The 26,735-nt window shown below is 47.0% G+C and overlaps 1 protein-coding gene, 1 long non-coding RNA gene and 1 pseudogene across 3 annotated transcripts in view; 1 reads left to right on the forward strand and 2 right to left on the reverse strand.

The window, feature by feature from the left end:
- Window positions 1-26,735, forward strand: part of LOC101442557 (saoe class I histocompatibility antigen, A alpha chain-like) — a 1,048,500-nt gene that overhangs the window by 194,435 nt on the left and 827,330 nt on the right. The window lies entirely within an intron of this gene.
- On the reverse strand, window positions 6,286-8,899 carry LOC111760469 (uncharacterized). Of its 2 annotated transcripts, none has more exons than XR_009182829.2 (3): window positions 8,579-8,899; window positions 8,277-8,484; window positions 6,286-8,032 (listed from the first exon to the last, which is right to left on the reverse strand). It is a non-coding gene; the product is annotated as an uncharacterized lncRNA (long non-coding RNA). The 2 variants fall into 2 exon arrangements; XR_011647112.1 differs by having other exon boundaries at window positions 6,287-7,969.
- On the reverse strand, window positions 18,281-21,478 carry LOC101447749 (protein RUFY3 pseudogene; annotated as a pseudogene).

Raw genomic sequence — 26,735 nt, forward strand, 5'->3', positions numbered from 1 at the left:
AATATGGGGGTTTCTCATATACCCAACATCCTCCCCTGATTCCCGTTTCCCCCATTAATAATATTTTCATAACATTTTACATGTGGATGGTACATTTGATTTAAAAATATTGGAGCATTTCTACTAACCATGGTCAATGATTTACATTATGGTTTACATTTTGGACCATATACGTTTATAAATTTTGATGAAATTTAACATGGCCTGTATCCATCATTGGAAGATCATGAAAACAATTCCAACACCCCCCAAAATGCCCTGTATTAGTCAGACAAAGGGGTTCAGATGCAAAATACCAGAAATTGGTTGGTTTTTATAAAGGGTGTTTATTTGGGGTAGCAGCTTACAGATACCAAGCCATAAAGCATAAGTTACTTCCCTCACCAAAGTCTATTTGGAGTATGATGGCTGCCAACGTCTGTGAGGTTTCAGGTTTCCTGGGTTCCTACATTCCTGGGGCTTGCTTTTCTCTGAGTTCAAGGTTTATTTTTTCCTGGGACTGGCTTATCTTTCCTCTGTGAGCTTACTTCCTGAGGCTCCAGCATAAATCTTCAGCATGAAACTCCAACATCAAATCTCCAACATCAGAAACCCTCAACTCTGTTCTCCACCATGCCTTTTATCTGTGAGTGCCCACCCCTTGGTGGGTGGGGACTCAACACCCTAATCCTAAATCAATCATGCACAGGTTCAGATCATATTACAAGCATAATCCAATATTTCTTTTTGGAATTAATCAGTTATATCAAACTGCTATACTCCACCCTCTGAATTCCAAAAAGTCATTACAATATTTTAAAAAGCCTTAAATCAGTTACAATGCAAATACTAAATCATATCATAATCAATTTAAAGAAATGCAGTTTGTCTTGAGCCAAAGTCCTGTCTGTTATAGACCTCTGAAACTTACAAAACAATTTATCTGCTTCCAATACAAATGGGCAGACATTGGATAAATATTTTCATTTACAATAAAGAGACATTGGTAGGGAAACATGAGTCATAGGCCCTCTACAGTTTGGTAAACCTGCAGGGTATCCTCCATTCAATTTCAGTCTGAGAGTTATTCTTAAGATGATGGTTTCTTCTCTTTGGGGCCATATGGGGACCTACCCTTTCCACAGTCTTTCCCAACAGCCATTTTCTTGGTTCCATCCTCATCAAGCATTTGGGTGTCAACCAAGCTCCAGACCTCTCCCTCCAAGAGTGTTGGGGTGAGTGCCATACCTTACCCAATCTTTGGGTTAGAGTCTTAACCCCCCTCATACAGTGATGTGAAGACAACATTCCCTCTAATCTTTGGCATACAGGCTCAACTCTCTCAGAGAAACAGGTTGACCACCTGGCCTTCCCTAACTTTTGAGGGACAGGTCCACTCCACTCAGACCTATGGGGAGCTGAACTTAACCACTCTGCCCTAATCCTTGGGGAATGTGCTCCACCATCTCTTTACCCTGGGGTTGCAAAACTCTTCCAGAACATCAGGTGGGAATACCCACCCTCTTCAACTGCTGGGGCAAACTCACCCTCTCTGGACACATGGTTGTGGTTCCTCTCTTGGCCCGAGGTGATGTCCTAATTCCAGATCTCAGCTTCCATGGTTTTCCTCTTGAAGTTGTTTCCCCTTCAATCTCTCCTTTTCATGTCCTTTTTTTATCCCAGGCTGACAGTGGTTTTATTCATATAGCTCTCTCAAAAAGCTTGTTGGTTTGGCATGCAGGAAGCAGGGATCCAAGTCATCAGCAGTAAGACTTTCCACAAGTCTTTCCTAGATAACTGCGGTCAGAATCGTCAACCCAAAGGGTTTGGGGAATGAAAGACAAAGAGAAGATTGGGATTGGGGGCCTGAGAGCATCAAATCATCAAGCTCAACAGAAAACTTTATAATTTTCATGTGGCATTATATATACTCAAGCTATTGTAAGCACAAGCAATAATATACAGCTGCACATTAATGAATCTCACAAGCTACAGGTTACAAACTCTTATCTCAGAGTACAAGGTCTTAGTGCTCTTTCCAAGTACAAAGTGTGTTTTCTCATATTTCTCCCTTCCCCAGTCAGCTTTGGTTCTGTTGACCTGAAAGGCTTAATTACTGCATTCCTATGTTAAAAGCGTAGCCATGGAAACAGCAGGTCTCTCCTTGCAGGACCACCGTGCCTTTCTTTCCCACAAACTGCATCTTCAATTCTGACTTACAAGTTCCAATTTAGTTAAGTCCTCCACTGGGACACTTTCTTCTGGGAGCTTGATTTCCAGAGTCTTGGAATTTATAGAATTAGTTTCTGTTTTCTTTATGCCTGACAGTTCATCCTCAGTCTATCTCTCTCATCTAGCATTTTGCTATAAGCTGCTAGCAGAAGCCAAGCCGCATTCTCTGCATTTACTTTGGAAATTTCTTCAGCTAAATGCCCAGGCTCATCATTTTCAAATTCTGCCTTCCATAAAACACCAGGAGTTAATCTTGCTATGTTCTCTGTAACTTTAAAACATGGATCACCTTTCTTCCAGTTTCCAATAGTAATTTCATTATTTACTTCTAAGACATCATAAAAAGTCTCTTTAGCACCCATATTGCTATCAACAGTCTCTTCAAAGTGATCTAGGCCTTTTCCATTAAGCATCTCACCATTCTTCCAAAAATATCCCTTACTCATTTATAAAACCATTTCAGCTTTTGGATTATTGCAAAAGCACTACCCCACTCCTGGTACCAAGTTCTTTATTAGTCAGCCAAAGTGGTGTTGATGCAAAATACCAGAAATTGGTTGTTTTTATAAAGGGTGTTTATTTAGGGTAGGAGCTTACAGATATCAGGTCATAAAGCATAAGTTACTTCCCTCACCAAAGTCTATTTGGATTAAGATGACTGCCAACGTCTGCAAGGGTTCAGGCTTCCTATGTTCCTGGGGCTTCCTTTTCTCTGGGTTCAAGGTTCCTTTCTTCCTGGAGCTGGCTTCTCTTTCCTCTGTGAGCTTACTTCCCAGGGCTCCAGCTTCAGTTGTCAGCATCAAACTCCAACATCAGAAACTCTCAACTCTGTTCTTTGCATGCCTTTTATCTGTGAGTCCCTACCCACCAAAGGGTTTGAACTCAATGCCCTAATCGTAACTCAATCATGCCTAGGTACAGATCAGATTACAAGCATAATCCAATATTTCTTTTTGGAATTCATCAATTATATCAAACTGCTACATGCCCCATTTTCCATCTATTCTATTTTTCCCTCCCCCTCCCTCAGAACCCATGGCAACCACCAACATTCACCCTTGAAGAATAAGATTCATAGTTATTTGCAGAAACATTGAGGGCTTGACTTACTGGCCTGTCCTTCTCTATTAGGCACTGCCTATGCTCTTGAGAGACTCCTACCCCTCTATTTGAGAACACAGCAGGACTCCCCAGGATGGGAGTCCAACACCTTCCCATTCATTATGTGGGTCTCCACCCATGAAGACAACAAACTCTGACAAGATGAACAATCACATATTCTCTAGAAACCTGCCCCAGGTGCACCCTGTCCTGCATGCCCCCCACATCAAACACCCTAAAGCAGTATCCCTCCTCTGCCATATTTGCCAAAAGAACATTCCTCACATTGTAGCTTCAACCACATACCCACAAATCCCCAGAGTTCATCTGCTCCCTCCCCTGACCCTCCCCTCAGTTCCTTGGACAGTGCAACCCACCCACACCACTTAACACCCTCACAGACCAGCACCACCCAACCCAATAGCATCACTGCACTACTGTCATGTCCATTCACTGCACAACTACACCATTCCACCTTATCATAGATTTTGCCCATATGGGCATTGGCTCACAAACTTCATCTCCCTTTCCTTCTCCTGTAAACCTATCTTCCATACTCTAGCTCTGTGAGCTTGCTCAATTTGCTTAATTCATGTCAGTGTAGTCATGTAATATTTGTCTTTCAGTTCCTGGCTAGCTTCACTCAACAAAAGGTCTTCAAGATTCATTCATGTTATTCCATGGGTTAATACTGTATTCCTTCTTAAAGCTGAGTAACATTCCATTGTATGTATATACCAGAGTTTGCTTATCCATGCATCTATTTAAGGTCATTTGGGTTGTTTCCAACTTTTGGCCATAGTGAATAATGCCACTATGAATATTGGTGTGCATATATGTTCATGTCCCTGCTTTCAATTCTTCTAGGTATATACCCAGTAATGGGATTGCTGGATCCTATGGCAGTTCTCCAGTTATCTTCCTGAGGAAATGCCAGACTGTCCTCCACAATGGTTGTACCATTCTGCATTCCTACCAGCTGTAGATAAGTGTTCCCATTCCTCCACATCCTCTCCAATACTTGTAGTCCTGTTTTTTTAATAGCCACCTGTCTAAGGAGTGTAAGATGATATCTCATTGTAGTTTTGATTTGCATTTCCCTAATGGCTAGTAATGTCAAGTATATTTACATGTGCTTTTTAGCCATTTGTATTTCTTCTTTGAAGAAGTGTCTATTCAAATCACTTGCCCCTTTTAAATGGGTTGCTTGCCTTTTTATTTTCAAGGTTTAGAGTTTCTTTGCATATGCTGGATATTATGCTCCTATCAGATATATGGTATATTAGTCAGTCAAAAGGGTGCTGATGCAAAGTACCAAAAATCTGTTGGGTTTTTATGAAGGGTATTTATTTGGGGTAGAAGCTTAAAATTACCAGGCCCTAAAGAGTCCAACTCATGGTACCATAAGAGGTACTTTCTCACCCAAAGTCTGTTGCCACGTGCTGATGCAAGATGGTGGGCGATCTCTGCAAGGGTTCAGCCTTCCTCCTTCCTCTTAAGGTTCCGTGGTCCAAGCTTCTTCCTACTTTAGCTGTAGCCAGGGCTCATTTCTTTCTGGGCTCAGCTGCTCTGGTCTCTTCACAAGGTCAGCTGTAGACTATTGGCTCATCTCTCCCCAGGACCTCAGGATCCTGTCTAATGAACTATCTCTCTTCTCTGTGTTCTCCTTCTCCAGGAATGTACTTCCTGTGACTCCAGCATCAAAACTCTCTACTTTGGCTGTCTCTGGGCATTTTTGGAACTTGGAGTTGTCCTGAATGACATTGCAGGGACAGATGCAGGACATTATATATCCTGCCATAACTCACTGAATGGACTGGGAGTGTAAACTACTATGTGAACTATAATCCATGTGGTGTAGCAGTGCTCCAAAATGTACTTATCAAATGCAATGTATATACTACACTGATGAAAGAAGTTGTCAATGTGGGAGGAGTGGGGGGTGTGGGCAGTGGGGTATATGGGAACCTCTTATATTTCTAAATGTAATATTTTGTGTGATCTATGCATCTTTTTAAAAAAGATGAAAAAACCCCAAACAAACCTCAAACTCTCTCTGCTACCTACCGTGCTGTTTTCTCTGTGAGTCCCAACTCACTAAGTGGGTATGCATGTCCTGCCCACATGGCCAAAACAAAGCCTTAATCATAATTTAATCAAGTAAAAGGGAAACCTCTGAATCTAATACAATCTAATATGCCCAGGTTACAAACATATTCCAGTATCTGTTTTTGGAATTCATAAACAACACCAAACTGCTATATACGGTTACCAAATATTTTTTCCCATTGAGTAGGCTGCCTTTCACTTTCTTGACAAACTCCTCTCAGGTGCAATTTTTTTTACCTTTGAGGAGGTCCCATTTATCTATTTTTTCTTTCATTGCTCATGCTTTGGGTGTAAAGTTCATGAAACCATTTCCCAATACAAGATCCTATAGATGCTTCCCTACATTGTCTTCCAAGATCTTTATGGTCTTGGCTCTTATATTTAGATCTTTGATCCATCTTGAGTTGATTTTTGTATAAGGTGTGAGATGGAAATCCTCTCTCATTCTTTTGCATATGGATACCCAGTTCTCCAAGTGTTATTTGCTTAAGAAGTCATTCTTGGGAAGCGGACTTGGCCCAGTGGTTAGGGCATCCATCTACCACATGGGAGGTCCGCGGTTCAAACCCCGGACCTCCTTGACCCATGTAGAGCTGGCCCCACACGCAAGGAGTGCGCCCTGTAAGGAGAGGTGCCCAGTGCAAAAGAAAGTTCAGCCTGCCCAAGAATGGTGCTGCACACCCAGAGAGCTGATACAACAAGATGATGCAACAAAAAGAAACAGATTCCCATGCCACTGACAACAACAGAAGCAGACAAAGAAGAATACGCAAGAAATAGATACAGAGAACCGGCAACTGGAGGGAGGGGGCGGGGGGGAGGGAAGAGAAATTAAAAAACATATATATAAATAAGAAATAAAAAGAAAGTTTACTCTTAAGAAAACATTTTAATAATAATAAAAAAAGAAGCCATTCTTTCCCAGTTTGGTGGGCTTGGTGGCCTCATTGAATATTAGTTGACTGTATTACACATGTTCTTGACGTGGGCTATGGGTAGGAGGCTGTTTGTCTCTTAAGAGATAACCTAAGCTGTCTGTGACTTTTGGGTGTGGGATGGTCAGAGGCTGCAGCCCTGCCCTTAGTAAGCATGGCAACGACTCCAGTCCCAGGAAACAGTTTAGCAATGCAAACTCTATAAACTAAATATTCAGGGAAAATGCAAACCAAATGTGCTAAAAGCTTATCTAGAATGTATGAAGTCCATGCTAAAAGCTTACCTAGGATATGGAAGATATATATGCTAATTCAAACCTATTGAGTACTGAAACAAAGAACGATTTAGCCCTTTCTCTGTATAAAAAGAACTGAACATTTTTGTTCAGGGCTGGGGTTTGCAACAGAAAGCTCCCGGGTCCAGCCGACCTTCAATAAACCATTTTTCCTTCTCAAAATCATTCCTGAGTCCTGGCCTTTCTATATGCAAATAATTGAACCTCTCACAACTGCTACAACATTCTCACTTCACCCCCATTTACCAGATACTACTGCATACCAGGCATGCCTCGACACGCATGTTCTCACTTCACCCCCAGTTACCAAGGGCTACTGCACACCAGGGCATGCCTTGACACATGTGTTCTCACTTCACACCCAGTTACTAAGGGCTACTGTGCACCAGGCATGCCTCGACACGCATGTTCTCACTTCACCCCCAGTTACCAAGGGCTACTGCACACCAGGGCATGCCTTGACACATGTGTTCTCACTTCACACCCAGTTACTAAGGGCTACTGTGCACCAGGGCATGCCTTCACATGCGTGTTCTCACTTCACCCCCAGTTACCAAGGGCTACTGTGCGCCAGGGCATGCCTTCACATGCGTGTTCTCCAGGCCGTGGGAGGCAGGCTCTCGTGTCACTCTCGCTTGGAGGTGACAGATGTGCTTGGCAGGGACTGAGAGCTGCACCCTGTGCCCCTCCCACCTCCCCCCACAGATGATCCCGCAGAGAAAGCCATGACAAGAGAGCGCGCTGTGGCCGTCAGGCTTGCGCAGGAGCGCGGCATCACGGTTCCTCATGGTGGAGCCTCACAGATAACTCAGCCCCTCCCGGGGGACCCCTGGTTGTCAGAGCGCCTGAAACGCAGCTTCAAATCCTACAGTGGCTGAGCTGCAAGGGGGCTCTGCCCTCTCCCCAAAGCCCAGGACACACCTGGCTCTAGAGATGAACAGGCAGACGATTAGGTCCCAAATAAAGCGCCAGTAATTACCCCGGAGGCTGCGGGTCGGGTCAGCAGTGAGCGCAGCCCTCAGCCCCCCCACGTCAGTGAAGACGCGCCCCAGGGCCTCTGAGTTGCTGCTCTCCTGGGGGAAGATTCCCCACATCCTGGCACCGACGCCCCCTTTCCATTACTCAGGCCTCGAGGTACGTCAGCTCCAAGGGGCCCCCCATCTCCATCGTTAGCGCCCACTGCCCCTGGCATTCTCCTCTGCCAAGCACAGAGCAAGGCTAGCGCACGGTGGGCGTGCAGGACAAGCACCTCGCTCTTTTGCGGCACTTTCCACCAAGCCTCCATCTCCCGTCTGTCCTTCCCACGACACAGGGATGCTGTGGATGGAACGCAGTCACTTCAGGTGGGGCCACCTGCGGCTCAGCCCTGCGCTGGTGGAGCTGAGGACACAGAGATGAGTGGGAGGCAGGCTCTGCCCTCGGTGAGCTCCAGGCGGATTGGAGGGGACGGGAAGGGGGAGGGAAGGGGAGGGGAGGGGGACGGGGGTAGGAGGGAAGAAGGGGATGGGAGGGGGACAAGGGGGGTGGGGAGGGAAGAGGGAAGGGAGGGAAGGGGGAGGGGAAGGAAGAGCGAGCAAGAAGCAGAGCCCAAGTCCAGGTCCCCGAGCCTCGCCCACGGGCGCACCTGGAGGGCGCTGTCCTGGGGTCTCTTCCCACGAGCTCTGGGGGCGCCTGCTCGCCCGCCCCAGGACTGGCTGATGCTGGCCACGAGGACGCAGCTGTCCTCAGAGGTTCAAGGTTGGGGGAACACAATGGGCAGAGGTGGTCAAAATCCAGGCAGTGCGGCCGTTATGGCGGAAGCGCCGGGCGCTGTGGAAAGGGGTGGCCAAAGCCTCGGGAAAGGAAACACCGTCTCCAGTCACAGGGGGGCTCGGCAGGTGACTGAGGAACGGGCGACGACACAGTCCCTGTCTTTGAGGCGCTTACCTCTAGAACGGGGTTTTCACACGTGGCAAAGTTAATCTCTACTCTTCACTTCGATAGAACACGCAGCGCAGGTTGACATTTCCCTCGATGGCCTTAAAAATGGAGATGTGGAAGCGGTTTGGTTGAGTGAGGACCAAGCAGGGTGGTGGGGGTTCTGAGGCGGCAGTGGGGTCCCGCCGTCGCCCCTGGAGAGCAGGTATTCGGGAGACCCTCCTGCTCTTTCCACTGGCGCTACCTGGTGGCCGAGCCGCGTGGGGGGCTGCAGGGCGGGGAGGGCGGGGCGGGGGGGTCAGCCAGGGGGCAAGAGCGGGGGGGCAGGGCCGCCACCGCGGTGATCCAGGCTCTCGCTACACCCGCCCCTAAGCGCGCCCCCGCACCAGGCGCACTCCCGTGCACGCCCCCCACCGCAGGGTCGCCCCCGGTCCCCAGGCTCGTCCCCGGTCCCCAGGCGCGCCCTCGCCCCCAGGCTCGACCCCGGGCCCCAGGCGCGCTCCCGCTCCCAGGCACGCCACCCCCCTCCCCCAGGGCCTCCGAAGCCCCGCCCGCGCCTGCCCGCGTGAGCCGGGTGGCCCCTCGCTCAGCTCCCGTCCCCGCAGCCGCCTGGGCCCCGGCGCGGAGCTGCCGCCTCCTGCGAGGGCCCCAGCGTCCCGAACGGCACCCGGAAGTGCGGACCCGCGGCTGCGCAGCCCGGCCTTGGGGGGCTCGGTGGACTGTGGCCTCTGAGGACCCGCTGACGTCGAGACCCCCTGCCCCTGTGGAGCCCCACGGCCCCCGCGCCTTGCCCGGGCCTCCCCCGTCCCGCGCTCGCACTCGGGGCTGCTCTGCTCAAGCCGCCGCCCGCGGGCAGCCTCCGCGACCCGCAGACCCGGCCGCCTCGTGGGACTTCTGTGAGGAGGTTAGATGGGGAAAACTGTCAAACAGACCACCCAGCGGGAAGCAGGGGCCAGGTTTAGGGACGGTAAGGCCGTGTCCTACCCGCATCACACATTTTAAAATATTGGCACGAAGCGTTTTAAGCGAATTACAGTGTATGGAAATCCTTCCAGCTGAAACGGTATGATGTCTGTCCTTTGCTTTAAAATAACTTCAGCAAAGGAAAATAAAGTGAGTGTGTGAGGTGGGATGGAGGGTGACCAGAGAACAGCCGAAGTGTCGCCAATCCGGGACGAGAGGTGTGTTTTACTCTTTTCTCTAGGTTGCGGTATGCTTGAAGTTTTCCCTCCTAGAAAGCTCAAAGTTATAAAATAAACTTTGTACAGGTGATAAATTGTGCCCCAACACTCAGATGTACGTGTCTAGAAAAGAGGACCATTTTCAGCTTTATTTCAACACTATTATCAGACCTAATAGCTTTAATAATTCCTTAATATCATTGATGTGGAGACAGTGGCCACTGGAGGTGCTGAGTCACGGAGAGGGAAAAAGAGGTGTAATACGGGGGCATTTTCAGGACTTGAAATTGTTGGGAGTGAGATTGCAATGACAGATATCGGTTATCATATATCCTGCCATTACCCACAGAATTGAATGGGAGAGAGTGTAAACTACAAAGTAAACTGTAATCCGTGCTGTACAGCAGTGCTCCAAGATGTGTTCATCAATTACAATGAATGTACCTCACTAATGAAAGCAGTTGTTGATGTGGGGAAAAATGGGGCTGTGGGGAGTGGGGCCTATGGGAATGCCTTATATTTTTTTATGTAACATTTTATGTAATCTAAGTATCTTTTAAAAATAAATAATATATTTAAAAATTCCTTAACTTTTTAATAATAAATCAATTTTATTGATACATATTAATAAAGCACAAATCCATCCAAAGTATAGAATCAGTGGCATTTGGTATAATCACATAGTTGTGCCTTTATCACTTCAGTCATTATTAGTGCATTTTCATTGTTCCAATTATAAGAATAATCAACAACATAAAAACCCAGAGAAACAAACACTCATCACCTCTCAATCTCTCTGCTCCCCTGCTGTACAGAGCTGCTATTCTGCTTCTGTCTCTCTAGTGTATTTGTGGATATATTTTGTGTAGATGGAGTCAAGCACTACATATTACCTTGTGTCTATTTTCTTTCCCTAAGTATATTCCTTTATTTCCCCCTTGCTAGAAAATTATTAATATATTTTTATGTGCTCTTGCCCATAGTTTGCTTTGGTTGTATTTTTGCTTTATATTAATATCTTGTAATAACATAGAATAATTCCTTAAAATTAATTAATACAGCCCATATTCCATTTGCCCCAATTTTTCCAAAAGTGCTTTTCCTTGCTGCTTTAGTCAAATCCCGACCAAGGTGCACACGTGGCTTTGGCGAAACTTTTAGGCTGTGTCTTTCCTTTATTTGAATTGTTTCCCAGTAGAGTGGGGTGAATGACCCTAACATTTAAAAGAAAATAAAATCAGTAAGCCTCCCCTCAACAAACCCGGGGCAAGCAGAACGAGGGTCTCCAGGGCACTGACGGGGAAACTGAGGCTCCCAGAGGCCGTCATCAGTCGTGCCGCAGCCCGCAGGGGCGGGTCTGGCTTCCCCGAGGCCCCTGGACTCCGGCCACTGCCTGGCGCTACCCCGAGGCCAGGTGCGGGGAGCCGCGTACCCCGGGAGCTGGCCGCGTGCGTGCGGGGTCCGCGGGGTGCAGAGGCAGCTGCTGAAGGTCAGTGGACAGCCGGCCACCTGGGTCCCCAGGGCGAGAGGGCGGAGCGGACACGCAGCCTGCAGCCCTCCCTGTCCTCCTCGAGGCTCACCTTTGACCCGGGGGATTTCCCTCCCCCTTAGCTACACGGTCCGCAGGGTCACCTGGTACCTCGGGACTGGGTGGGGGCTTCAGCCGGTTCAGGGCCTCCTGGCCCCTGTCAATGCGAGGGGCTCCGCTGTCCCCCCTGACCCCCCAACGCTGTCCTCCCTCCCGGCCCTAATACCCCTCTTCTGCTGTCACACCCCTCTCCACTGTCACCCCCTCCAGGCCCCATTTTCCCTATCCCCCCCCCCACTCTGTTGTGACCACGCCCACCGCCGCTGTCGCCATTCACCCCCCCTCCTGGCTCTGCTGTCTCCCCCTCCTGGCTGAGGGCGCCCTGCAAGTGTCCAGCTGCCTTCATGCCTCAGTTTCCTCTGTGGAAAGGGAGGGCAACCACAGCTCCTTCCCAGAGAGTTACTGTTAAATAAACATTTAATATTTACAGAACATGTAACATTGTATATGCTACATAGGCTACATCATCTACAGCACACATGCAATGTATTAAAATACTGTATGTACTGCAATATTATATTCTATATGATGGTATACACTACCATATTACGCACAACGTATGTTGTATCTTATATATTAAAATATTAATGTTTAACATATTTTATAATATGTAGACTGTATTATATGCTTAAATATTAAATGCTTATTTAACTATATCATATAAATTATTTTTAGGTAAACAAATATTAAATGTTAACTATATACTATATATCATATAAATATAGTATATATTAAAATAGTTATATTAAATAGTTATATATTATATGTGCTACATACTATATTATAGTCTCTATAACATAATTATATATGATACCTATTATGTGTTAATTTTTTCAAATAGATTGAGTTAATAAAATATAGATTGAAATATCACATAAAAATTAACTTATATTTCAAAGATTGTACAGTTGACAGCTTAGCCCATCCACCCCCAAAAAAAGAAGAAAGAAAAGAAAACGGCTATGATGTTAAACTGATTTGTTCTTCTGGAAAGAATGAGCCTGTGACCGAGTCAATCAGCATCTCCACCCCTGACCTCAGCCTGGTGGTCGTAATGGCCTCGTGGTGATGGAGGGGCAGCCTTCGCGCCTGTTCTCACAGCAGTAGTTCCAGTCCCTGCACGCACGGGCGCCCCTTTGTTCCTATGGGCAGAATTGGCAAGGAGTGTTAAATAGAGCCACGGACGGGCTGTAGACACCGCCTGTCGCCTAGCAAGTGCTTTGCGGTGATATCAGCAGCTGGGACCGGCCAGGCGCTGGCTTGGGGGCCTCACGCGCCTGCGCATTGACTTCACGTCATCCTCACGGCCTACCTGCGACAGGTGTGCTCTTCTTTACAGACGAGAGGCGGCACAGGCAGCTCCAAACCTCGCGGGTCCCTCAGGCTCTGAAGTATTTCAGGCATCCCCAGGCCAAAGACAGGTGAACAGGAGCAGCCATGAGCCACCACTCAGCTCAAGAAACGGAACTTTCCACAGAGAATTGAAACGGGCCGTGTGATGGCCCCTCTCCAAAGCCTCCCAGCCCTCCCACAGGTACCCACTGTCCCCAGTGAGCCGTCCTTCTGGTTTTTAAAATGCTTCTGCTACACATGCATGAGTCCAAAGTCGAGCGTCACCCTGCGGGTTTTCAGATGCTGTCCCAAACGGCCTCCTGGCCCTGAGGTCCTGCAGCTTTCGTCCTCGCCCACCACGTGCGCTACGTGGCCCCCTGGAACGCCGCCTCTCTCCTCTGCAAGGCCGCTCAGTGTCCCTGTGGGCCTCTGGGTGCTCTGTATTTTCTTGAGCTACTGAGATTCAAGGATCCGTCTCCAGGTGATGGATGGAGCTGGTTTCTCTCCCATCGCGCTCTTAGAATCAGGGGCAAAGAACATGCTCGTCCGCGCTGCTTTGTGGCAAGGGGGACGGTTTCCCGGGGGGCCTCGGCCTCCAAGTGGAGTTCCTGGCCCATGAGGACAGAGAGGAAGCTTTTCCAGGAGCTGCCGCGCTGCCCTCAGAGAGGCTGTGCTCACGTGGTTGTCTTACCCCGTAATCCTGAGCTCTCTGAGACGCTGAGGAAAGCTGCTGGTACCACAGCCATGGAGCCCGGGAAACGAGGCTGGTCCCAATCGAGGTGGGCAGTGGGCGGAAAGCCAGGCGAGTTCCAGGACAGGCTGGGAAGGAGCTCCCGGCCATTCTGAGACCCTCGCAGGCTGCCAGGCAATGCTCCTGTGTTGGGTGACAGCGCGTCTTGCCAGCACTGTCCTCCCCCCGGGTCTTTTCCTGTCTTGGACGTGGAAGCCCCCTGGATGCTGCAGAGCTGGAGCCCCCTGCACACCCCCAGGCCCGCCCTCCTCCCCGACCTGTCGCCTGGACGCCCCCCCTCCGTGCACACCCCCAGGCCCGCCCTCCTCCTTGACCTGTCGCCTGGACCACCCCCCATCCGTGCACACCCCCAGGGCCGCCCTCCTCCCCGACCTGTCGCCTGGACCCCCCCACCCCCGCACACCCCCAGGCCCGCTCTCCTCCCCGACCTGTCGCCTGGACCCCTCCAGCCCCCTCCAGGCCTCAGGCTTCCCCTCCCACGACCCCTGAGGCATCTTTCTGTACTCCCAGAACTCCCCGCGCTTCCCCAGCTCCACTGGAGGCGCACGGCCCTGGGCTGGCCCACCATCAGGCCTCGAGTCTTCACATGCCCACTAGGGGCTGTGAGCTCCTTAGAGCTGAGGAAGGGGCGGGGGGCGACCCTCACCCAGGTCAGGATTTCTCGCTCCCCTGAGCCCACGTGCAGATGCTCGAGGGCAGGACGCAGGCAGGTGTGTCGGGGGCGGCTTCTCTGCTTCTGCCCAAACTAAACCCGCCTTTCCCAGGCCCTCCAGGTGCCAAGCTCCGCGCGGCCTGGGCACGGGCGACCAAGGAGACGGACTCCGCGCCGCCCGCAGGTGTGGACAGACGCCCCAGAAAGAGGGGGCGGGGCGTGCTGCAGGGGGCGGGGCCGGGCCGGGCTGTGCTAGTCTGGGCTGGGCTGGACCCGCCTGGGCAGCTCTGGGCAGCTCTGGGCTGCGGCCCGGCCCCCGCCTCGGCAGCGCCTCTCGCGGGCTCTGCCCGGCTCTGCTTGCCCCGCAGGTGCCCCAGGCGCTCGCTGGCGGCCCACGCGGCGGGGGTGGCGCGGGGTGGCGCGGGGCGGGCTGGCGGGTGCGGCTCCAGCAGCCCCGCGGCCGCTTGGAAGCTCCTTCTCGGGCAGAGGCCGGCGCGAGGCGGGACCCCCGCGTCCTTCGCTTCCCTCCAGAGCTGCCTGAGCAGAGCCGCTGGGTCCCCCGCGGCGGGCGTCACGGAGGGGCGGGATCTCCTCCGCTGGGGAATCCCTGGTTCCCGGCGGCTTCGGGGCGGCGTCCTCGAGCAGGCCGAGTCCCTCCGGGCGCCGCCCCCCTCCGCGCCCACCCCGGTTGCCCGCTCTTTCCCCCCGGGCCTTCGGGAGCGCCGGCAGCAAGCCCTGCTCGCCCCGGCCTGGACCCCCCTTGGCGCCCGCCTCAGCCGCACCAGCCCGGGGGGGACCACTGCGGCCCCCAAAGTGCCTGCGCAACCCCCCTTTAGCCAGCTGTGCTGCGGGAAGCCCCGGCCTCACTTTTTTTGTCTGTAGGTTTACAATAATAACAATTAAAACAAGAAATCAGGCAGAAAGTACAGAGTTCCCATATACCTCTCGTACACGGGTTTCCCTGTTGTTAGCACGTGGCTTTAGTGTGGAGCCTTTGTTACAACTGATGAAGCAACACTGTTACCATTGCCCTGTTTACTGTAGCCCACAGTAAATAGGGTAATTTCTTTTTTTAACGTATATTCAACCTAACATTTTCCACTTGACCATTGTCAAATATAAAATTCAGAGGTATTTATTGCATTCACAGTGTCGTGCTGCTGTCACCAGATCCATTAGCAAAGCTTTCCCACCGCCCCAGTCAGGAACTCTGTACAATCAACTGTCAGCTCCCTATTTCCCACCCTTACCCCAGCGCCTGGTAACCTGCTGTATTGTCAGCGTTCTCTAGAGAAGCAGAAACCACAGGAGATGTCTGTAGATAGTATGAGATTTTATAAAATTGTCTACACCGACGGTGGGGATGCACGAGTCCACATTCCGTAAGGCGGGCTGCAAGCCAGGTGCTCGTGAGGGTCCTGGATGAGCTCCCAGGAGATGCTGGTGGTCTGGAGCAGAGACGGGAGTTCTCTGAATACTGAAGACCCTTCCCCTTTAAGGCCTTTCAGTGACTGGATGAGAGTCATCACTGCTGAGGGCAAGCTCCTCAGGTGACGAGATGGACCCGCCATCTCCACAATCAACTCACTATGATCAAAGTCCATGGATGCTCTGGTGTGACAGGAGCCCACTGCTTGCTTGACCAGACAACTGTGCAACCATCAGCTGCCTGAGCTGGCGAGTTAGACTAACCATCACAGTGTATTCTAATTTTTTAGCTATGAATTTGCATATGCCAATCATTTCGTGTGAGATCATACTAGTAGTCCTTTGTGTCTGGCTTGTTTCAGGTGAAATGACATCTTCAAGGTTCATCCGTGTTGTCACCATGTGGTAGAATTTCATTCTTTCTGTGGCTGAATGATGTTCACTGTATGTATACACCACATTCTGTTTACCCCTTCATGTGCTCATGGGCACTGGATTGATTTCATCTTTGACAACTGTGAATTTGAACATCAGTGTGCAAATACCTTTTTGAGTCCCTGCTTTTCATTCTTTGGGTATATACTCAGAAGTGGGATGACGGGTCATATGGTGATTCTATGCTTCACTTTCTGAAGAACTGCCAAACTGTTTTCCACAGTGGCTGCAGCATTCCACATTCCACCAACAACGGATGAGGTTTCCTTTTTCTCCACATTCTTGTCAATGCTTGTTATTTTCCATTTTCTTTATCATAGCAGGTCAAGTGGGTGTAAAATGGCACCTCATTGCAGTTTTGGTTTGCATTTCTTTAATAGCTAATGATGTTGAACATTTTTTCCAGGTGCTTATTAATCATTGTATATGTTCTGTGGAGAAATGTCTATTCAAATATTTTGCCCATTCCTTTTTGGTACTGGATACCTATAAATTTTTTTCGAATCATACAATATGTTACACAATGCATTTGATTCATAGTAATGCAATCATACAGTATTTGTCCTTTTGTATCTGGCTTGCTTTGCTCAACATAATGTCCTCCAAGTTCATCCATGTTGTTGTATGCTTTACAACTTCATTTCTACGTACAGCTGCACGATATTCCATTGTGTGAATAGACCACAGTTTGTTTATCCATTCATCTGTTGATGGACACCTGGAGTTTTTTCCAACTTTTGGCAATCATGAATAATGCTGCTATGAACATCAGTGTGCAGATGTCTGTTCGTGTCACTCCTCTCAGTTCTTCTGGGTATATACCCAGTAGTGGTATTGCAGGGTCATGTGGCAACTCTATATTCAAGGCTGTAAACCTTTTCAGGAAACCATTTATCAAACAATACAGTTTAGGGATGTTTCCACCTCAATCACAGACTGTATCTGAAGTCTTAATTGGAATTTTAAAATCTGTACACATGTAGCAATCAAAATAGAGCATTCCATCTTTCCTTCCCTTACTGATGCACTTCCTTCCTTCCCCCAAAGGATCATTACTAAGGCATGTCTGAGTCTTGCCCTTTCCAAGAACCATGTGCACCAGCAGCTCTACAGCTTGGCTCAGAACATAAAGTATTTCATATAACAAGAAACAATTTAAGAACTATCCTCAGCCATGATAAATTAAATTTGTTTTTCTCTACATCTGACCTAGCTTTGCTTTCCTCAACACTTCTATTTGAAGAACTCAAATGCTAACTTTAAAACTCATTGCAATTTACATTATTACTTGGGAATAGATGGAGCTGGGGGAGAAAGTTGGTTTGCTTTGTGTTAAGAGATTCTAGAATGGCAGATATGTATTCTTGAAATCATTAAGGGGGAAAGTGGCAAATGTTCCTTCATATTCTGATAATGAAATCATTTGTAGGAAAATACCAGAAACCTTCTGGTCCTGAAATAACACAATATTGTTTTAAATACACTCATAATGGGGAAGCAGATGTGGCTCAAGAGATTGATCCCCTGCTTACAACATGAGTGGTGTCAGGTTCATTTCCTGTTGCCTCCTAAAGAAGACAAGGAACACAATGCACTGATGCAATGAGCTGATGCAACAAAAGGATGCAATGAGAAACAGAAGGAAAACATAAAGAAAGACACAACAAAGCAGGGAGCAGAGGTGGCTCAAGTGATGAGGGGCTCCATCCCATACATAAGTTCCCTGGTTCAGTTCCTAGTGCCACCAAAAAAACCAGCATGCAGCAAACAGACACAGCAAGTGCAAACAATGATTGGGTGGGAACAAATAAATAAATACACTCCTAATTTATATTACTCTTTAATTTCTCTTTCTTTTCCCTGAGTTTGGGTTCACAGTTTGGTAAATATAATATAAAGAGGTAATTTTCATTTCAGTTAACATTTGTCTTTCCTCTGTGACTCTGAACATGTAATGGAGGGAGATGATCATTTTACTTTTAGTCTTACCAGCCAGGACCCCTCTCTCCTAGTATACCCTCCCCTGTATTATTACTGCTATTCATAAAAATGGGTAATAGCTCTTTACAAAGATATGCTATGCCAGAAATCCTTCAAGGTAGGGTATTAGACTTAGAGGAGAAAGTCTAAAGTGAGTAAGTTTTATTCAAAGTAATTACAGAAAATTAGCAAACTTCCAGCACCCCTAACCACTGCTTTTTTTCCCCAGGCTTGATGTATTTAAATAACTCCTCCCAACAGCTTCTAGTTGACTCTGAGGACTGTGCTCTTAGGGCCTCCTGACACCTAGCACAGGTAGAGATGGGCCGTGCGTGAGTTCTGGTCCAGCTCTTGTCCTCCTGCCTCATGGTGGGCTGGTGGAATATTGCTTCATCAGAAGCTTGGGCAGGGACTGCATGCTTGCTCAGGCCTGATGCTTGAAGGAAGAGGCAGGAGTTTGCTGAACCAGCCCTACAGATGGCTCCTCTGCAGGTCTTACCCACATTCTTGGTGATGTTGCCATCTTCTTGGCAGAGCTGACACACCTGCATCTTTCAGGTGCCCAGGGAAGATCCTGCTCATCCATGGGTGAGACCAGCCTGTGGCTTCTTCAAAGGTCATTTTCAGTTTAACATGTTCCTCTTGATTTTGTGCTTCTCAACCATTTGGGTTCTGGCTCCATGACCCCTTTCCTGGAGGCTCCTGTTGTTTTGGAACCTTCTTTCTCTTTCTTCTTTTAGTTAGAACTCAGGCTGGTTCTGCTGCCTGGTGGGCTCCTCCATGTCCAGCTGCAGACTCTTGATCTTGTCTCTGAAGTCCTGCTCTGAGAGCCGGTTGTCCAGCTCAGCAGATGGGTGGCCTCAACCAGCCGGGGCCATCTTTGTTTGAGTCATTTAATGGTGGCAGCCACCTAAATAGTCATCTCTTCCAAGCAACTGCTTAGTTCACATTTCTGATTTATTCCTAAGCCTGAACTATGCAGCTTTAAAGCATGCTCATGCTCGAGATCCCGGAGAGCATCCAGGTGCTGCTGTGGAGATACCAAGGCTCCTGCTTCTCAGACAATGTTCTCCAGCATCTTCACAGCCAACTCCATCTCTTGTCTTGTGCAGATCTGTCTCTCCAGTTCCTTTTCAACATCCAGGGGTAATTGTGTCTCTTACTTTCAATGCTTTCTTGCTTTACTTAGTGCTTGCTCTTCTGAAGTTCTGTCTTGCTTAGGACACTTCTGCATGGATTCTCATATGTAGAAGCATCCTCTTTAACTCGTTCCATTTCTTCTTGCAAGGTAATAACCCTATTCTTCGCAACTGCAAGCTCCCCTGTCAGTTTGGTGTTGGATTTTCTAAAGCATCCACTGTTGCCTGAAGGTTGTTTATGAAGCATTCAGATGTTCAGTGGAGCTCTTCTACCTCATTGTGCTGGTCCAGAGTTGCAGGAATCTGACCATCTCCTTTATGCCTTCAATGCTGCTCCCATCCTCGAGATACAGTGAAACACCTGAAACTGCATCTGGGAGTCCAAACCTTCTCCTTTCACACAGAAATCGGGATCAAGGTCTTTAAGACTCACTGATGGACCAGCAATTATACCTCCTTCTTCTTCCACTATGTGGTCATTGGGCTCGTAGGATTCGTGAGAAGTTCCTTTTTATTGATCACAGCTTTTGTACACTCAGAATTTCTTTTGTGTTGATTCAAATGAAGTTAGGCTCTTCCTCTGCTTCCTGGCATCCTCAGTCCTGGGAGACCTTGACACCTGCAGTTTCCTCCTCAGCTTCTGGAACAAGCTTTCCTATGGTTCTAGAGGCCACAGGAGGGCTTGTTTTGTCCAAGAAAAGTTTTCTTGTCTTTCAAGCCATGTTCCAGGTGGTGCTCTGTCACCAGGAAGAACTGCTGGAGAGGAGCGTGGTCACATCAGACCCTCCCCAGGTCCAGAGCTGGCTCAGCCGAGCCCTTGCTGCCCAGCTTGGTCCTTTGGTCAGGAGGACATGTTCAGCAGTCATCAGGAATCAGGACGCTGCTTCCCACTGCCCGCTGTAGCTCTTCTCAGCTCTCCCTGTCTGCAGTGGCGTCCGGCAGGCCTCTCGGCCCGGCTTTTTCCTTCCTTTGCCTCCATGAGCAGAGGATGTGGGCATCAGAGCTGCCACCTTCCTCCTGGGCCACAGCCCATCAGGCACAGCCCCCTTTCCTGCCACCTCCTCTCCAAAACCCTCCTGCTGCAGCCCCAGCCTGTCACTCGGGGCACTGGGGGCAGCTCGTTTGTATTTTTGTTGAGTTCAGGATTTCTTTATTTTTTTCATGATATTAGCCCTATGTGATGTGCTATTTCCAAACATTTCCTTCAATTCTGTAGATTGTCTTTTGACTGATGCTAAAGCCCTTTGATGCACAAAAGCTTTATATGTATCTATTTTCTTTTGTTGCTTTTGCTTAGAGTATAAAGTTTAATAAACCATTGCCTGTAGATGCTTCCATGTTTTCTTCTAGAAGTTTTATAGTCTTTTCTTATATTTAGATATTTAATAGATTTTGAGTTTATATTTATATATATTGTGAGGTAGCAGCCCATCTTCATCCTTTGGCATATACATACCCAGTTTTTCCAGAACAATTTATCAAAGAGACTATTCTTTCCCAATTGAGTGGACTTGGCAGCCTTGTCAAACATTAATTGGCCATACATAGGAGACTTTATCTCTGAACTCTCAATTCTGTCCCATTGGTCTATATGTCTGCCCTTGTGCCAGGATCGCATTAATTTGATAGCTGTAGCTTTGTAATCTGGTGATTTGAGTTCTTCAACTATATTCTTTTTTTGAAAGATGTTTTGGCTATTTGGGTCCTCTTATCCTTCTATATAAACTTGATGATGGGCTTTTCCATTTCTGCAAAGAAGGCCTTTGGAATTTTTATTGGGATTGTGTTGAAAGTATAAATTTTTTGTATAGAATTGTCACCTTGAAAGCATTTGGTTTTCTAGTCTATTAACAGACTGATGTCTTCTTTGGTTTCTTTCAGTAATGTTTTGTAGATTTTTTGTGTGTGTATGTTTTCATCACATATTTGGTTAAATTCATTTATAGATATTTGATTCTTTCATTTGTATTGTAAATGGATTTTCTCTTTAGATTGTGCAGTACTTGTGTATAGAGACTACAGATATTTTGTGTGTTGATCGTTTACCCTGACACTTTATTGAATTTGTTTATTAGAGCTAATGGCTGTGTTGTAAATTTTCCAGTATTTTCTATATAAAGGATTATGTCATCTGGAAATAGGGAACATTTTGCATCTTCCTTTACAATTGGAGGCCTTTTATTGCTTCTTTTTGCCTAATTGCTCCAGCTAGAATTTCCAGCACAATATTGAGCAAGAGCGGTGACAGTGGGCATCTTAATTTCCCAATTGGCTGCCAATGCAAAGTACCAGAAATGTGCTGGCTTTTATAAAGGGGATTTATTTAGGGTAAAAGCTCACAGTTCCAAGGCCATGAAAAATCCAAACCAAGGCATCATAAGATGTGGTTTCTCAACAAAGTCAGCTGCTGTGGGTTCTGGCATGTTGCCACATGCAGAAGCAAGAAGGCGCCCATCTCTAGAGCTCTCTGTCTTCCCCTTCAGAATCTCCCATCCCCTGGAGCTCAGCTGTGAGCGACCAGGCATAGGGCTTGTCTCCTTCCAGGCCTCCTGTATCCATCTCCACTGCTCTGCTCTCTTCCCAAGTTCAGCTGTGCCCTCAGGCATCCATCATGCTCTTCTCCTCCTGAGCTGTTCCCTGGACCAGCCTCTTGGGGGCTTCATGCTTAAGGAATCCTCTTGGACTCACATTTCAGAATCAAATACCTGCTCCCTTTGTTGTAGAATTTAAGAGAGGTTCAATTATTTGTGTATAGAAAGGCCAGGACTCATGAATGATTTTGAGGAGGAAAAATGGTTTATTGATGGCCGGCCAGACTTGGTAGCTTTCTGTTTCAAACCCGAGGCTCAAACAAGATTTTTGAGTCCCTTTTATACAGAGAGGAAAGGCCAAATGGTCCTTTTGTTTCAGTTCTCAATAGGCTTGAATTAGCAAATATCTTCCACACCCTAGGTAAGCTTTTAGCATGGACCTTAGGCATTCTAGATAAGCTTTTAGCACATTTTGTTTGCATTTTCTCTGAATATTTAAAGTTTATAGACTTTGCATTGTTAAACTGTTTCCTGGGACTGGAGTCGTTGCCATGGTCACCAAGGGCAGGACTGCAGCCTCTTACCATTCCACTCCCACAAGTCAGGACAGACAGCTTAGGTTAAGGTTATCTCCGAAGAGACAAAGAGCCTCCCACCCATAGCCCACATCACCTTTATCCTTCACCTCTCCCTTTACTTCAGACCCAGCAAGAGGGCAGAGACTCAACACGAATCATGTCCCCATGACATAATCCAGTCAAATGCATGTCACACCCACAGGAATGGATTAGTATACAACAGAATATTTCTCTTTTTGTTATTCATAAATTCATTTCCACAGGAGTGGATAATTTAAAACATAATATGTCCCTTTTTGAGCTTCATAAAATGATTTCAAACTGCCACAGTGAGCATCTCTTTCTTGTGCCTAATCTTAGGGAAAGTTTTCTATCTTCTGACATTGAATATAATGCTAGCTGTGGGTTTTTCATGTTATGCTCTTAAGCATGTTGAGGACGTTTCCTTCTGTCCCTACTTCTGGGTGCTTTTATTAAGAAGGGATGCTGGATTTTTTAAAGTATCTTTTCTGCTTCATTTGTGGATAATCATGTGGTTTTTTCCTCCATTGTTCTTTAAATGTGACAAAATACATTCATCAACTGATTCTTTCTTTGAACCACCCATGCATGGCCAGTGACATTAGGTGGTAACTCAGAATTCCAGAACAGACAACTAACAACAAAGATTGTATACAGATAGATAGATGTACACACACAAAAAACCAGTTCTTGACCACTTCTTTTTTTTTTTAATATCCGTGACTCTTTATTTTTCTATTTTTTCTTTTTTTTTTAATATTTATTTATTATTATTTTTTTAATTACATTAAAAAAAATATATGAGGTCCCATTCAACCCCACTGCCCCCACCCCCCACTCCCCCCACAGCAACACTCTCTCCCATCATCGTGATACATCCATTGCACCTGGTAAGTTCATCTCTGAGCATCACTATGACTGCACCCCATAGTCAATGGTCCACATCATAGCCCAGACTCTCTCACGTTCCATCCAGTGGGCCCTGGGGGGATCTACAGTGTCCCGTAATTGTCCGTGAAGCACTATCCAGGACAACTCCACGTCCCGAAAACACCTCCACATCTCATCTCTTCCTCCCGTTCCCCACACCCAGCAGCCCCCATGGCTACCGTTCCCACACCCATTCCACATTTTCTCTGTGGACATTGGATTGGTTGTGTCCATTGCACACCTATGTCAAGTGAGGGCTTAGATTCCACATGGGTACTGGATGCACTCTTCCCGCTTCTAGTTGTAGACACTCTAGGCTCCATGTTGTGGTGGTTGACCTTCTTCAACTCCATGTTAGCTGAGTGGAGTAAGTCCAATAAGTCAAAGTGTAGGAGCTGAAGTCTGTTGAGGCTCTGGGCCTGAGTGTCATATTATCAGTCCAGAGATTCAAATCCCCTACATATATCTTAAACCCAGCACCAACTACAATTCCAATAAAGTAGCATGCAAGTCTTGTGAAAAGAGATCCCCTCTGAGTCCATTTCCATCACGCAGAAACACCAGCTCCAAAGAAGGGCCATCTGTCATGGCAGTGAACCCCTTCTGCCATGACCATAGAACCCGTGGGTCTCTTTATCCCTCAAAAGAACCAATACCTGGGGTTGTATCTACCTTATCTGTCTCTTAGACTCTGTTCAGTTGTACATAGGGGTATTCCTTCTGACAACCTCCAGACTCTTTTTTAGAGACTCACAGCCTTATAATCTCATTTCTCCTTTCCATTTCCCCCTTACATTAGGTCAAACTGCTTCCCGAAGTCATGTTATTATATGTAGACAGGTATATTCTGCTGTTCCGCATTGAATCTTTAATTCAAGGTCATTTTCTAGTTGCTTCTTCAGCTGGTATGTGGTAGCGATCCCTCGGTGCCAGGGAGGCTCATCCCCGGGTGTTGTGTCCCACGCTGGGGGGAATGCATCACATCTACACGCTGAGTTTGGCTGTGAGAGTGGCCACATTTGAGTAACATGAAGGCTGTCAGGAGGAAACCCCCAGGCACAATGCTACTCTAGGTCTTGTTCTTATTGCAGGTGCATAGGCTCAAAAGTGTAGCCATTAGTATCAAGAGCCCACTGTTGGGCCCTCCTTCCTTCCTGGTTCTTGCCGTTGCACCTGGAGGATTGCTGCTGCTCTCCCAGGGCCCACAACAGTGACCCCCCGGCCAGGAGCCCAGTACCCCCCCAGCTGTTGTTTTTAATTGTTTCCACTATGAGTATATATAGACATTACCATATACCCTGGGCATATGCCCTGTATAACTCCCTGTCAACCATATATATCCTGTCAATAACATCCCATATCAGTATTCCTCCGCTGCCATTGTTGAACCACTCTGTGATCCAAAACTTCCCGTAAAGTGAATCCCAACATAATGACAGCTTCAGAAGAGTCTTAGATCACCAAAATTCATATATACAATATACAGTATTTCCCCAGATCCACCATAAAACCTTTTCCCTTCCACAGCAATAATCTTTTAACTTATTCATATCATATTTCCTGAAACTGATGTACAGATTCCAAAACTATAGTTTTCAAACAAGGTAACATTTGTGCTTACTATGTGGTCCACACTTTAGGTTGTACAGTTTTCTAAATTTTTTAGTTATCCTATGTTTTGTCTTATGGTTTTCATTATTAGTCTGTCGTCCCCTATATGTTTTTGGTGTAATATTAGCTGTTTTATATTCATCCTCGTGTACTCTCACATAACTCCTCTTTTGCCCCCTTATTTACCTTTGTTCTATCCATTGCACGTCCATTTTCCCCTCCCCTTAGGGCCCACAACGCCTGCCAATCTAATGCCCTGGGAGCCGTCATTTCTCACGAGAGATACAGTTCTCTCTATTCGACGGCATTAGTCTTCCCCAGGATATGGGTCCACCCCACCCAATGGTAGAACCCACCTTGGCAAAATGAGCCTTCAGCTATTCCCTCCGGAGTCCGTCCCGCATCAGACCATACCCCCTGAGCGTCCTAACCAGGTGACCCTCCTACTTATACTTTGATACGTTTTACTCAACATTTAGTTCTCAACGAACTTCTGGCACTCTCCCATGTTTGTATGTTGCCCCTCCCTCCCACCTATTTCTTGGACCATATTACCCCTCTTCCCATCCCCAGCCCCCCTCAAACCCAGAAAACCCCACCCGAAGGTAACCCCTTGCCCCCATTTTGTCCCTTCTTTGTGCTCATACTTACCCCCAGCTCATCACAGATTCCACCCCTACAGACATTAACTCACATCCTTCCTCCACCCCCCGATTTCCAGTAAGCCACTTTTCCAGACTCTAGCTCTCTGAGGCAGTTAACTTATTTCATATCATTGAGGTCATATAGTATTTGTCCTTCAATGCCTGGGTTGCTTCACTCAACATAAGATTCTCAAGGTTCATCCATGTTATCACGTGCGATTGTAGTGTATTGGTTCTTACAGCTGAGTAGTATTCCATTGTGTGTATATACCACATTTTATTGATCCACTCATCTGTTGATGGACTTTTGGATTGATTCCAACTTTTGGCGATGGTGAACAATGCTGCTATGAACATTGGTGTACATATATCGGTTTGTGTCCTTGTTTTCAGATCTGATGGGTATATACCCAGCAGTGGTATTGCTGGGTCATATGGCAAGTCTATGGATAATTTTTTGAGAAACCGCCAAACTGTCCTCCAGAATGGTTGGATCCTTCTGCATTCCCACCAGCAATGGATGAGTGTTCCCCTTTCTTCACATCCTCTCCAGCATTTGTATTCTACTGTTTTTTTCATGGCTGCCAATCTTATGGGAGTAAGATGGTATCTCATTGTAGTTTTGATTTGCATTTCCCTGATAGCTAGGGATTTGGAGCATTTTTTCATGTGCTTTTTAGCCATTTGTATTTCTTCTTTGGAGAAGTGTCTGTTTAAATCTTTTTCCCATTTTTTAAATGGGTTGTTTATCTTTTTGTTTTCGAGATATATGAGTTCTTTATATATGCAAGTTATAAGTCTCTTATCAGATATATGGTTGCCAAATATTTTCTCCCATTGTGTGGGTTCCCTTTTTACTTTCTTGACAAACTCCTTTGAGGTGCAGAAGGCTTTAATTTTGAGGTAGTCCCATTTATCTATTTGTTCTTTTGCTGCTCGTGCTTTTGGTGTGATATTCATGAAGCCATTTCCTATTACAAGGTCCTGTAGATGTTTCCCTACACTGCTTTCTAAGGTATTTATGGTCTTGGCTCTTATATTTAGGTCTTTGATCCATCTTGAGTTGATCTTTGTATAAGGTGTGAGATGGTAATCCTCTTTCATTCTTCTACATATGGCTATCCAGTTCTCCAGGCACCATTTGTTGAATAGGCCATTCTCTCCCAGTTGAGAGGGTTTGGTGGCTTTATCGAATATTATATTATTTTTTCTTAATTTTTTAAATGTTACATTAAAAAAATATAAGAGGTTCCCTTATATCTCCCATCCCCCTCACCCCACTCCTCCCACATCAGCAACCTCCCCTCCACTGCAGCACACTCATTGCACTTGGTGAACACACCCTGGAGCACCACCACATCCCAT

This window comes from Dasypus novemcinctus, chromosome 22 (assembly GCF_030445035.2).
Source record: "Dasypus novemcinctus isolate mDasNov1 chromosome 22, mDasNov1.1.hap2, whole genome shotgun sequence".
NCBI lineage: Eukaryota > Metazoa > Chordata > Mammalia > Cingulata > Dasypodidae > Dasypus > Dasypus novemcinctus.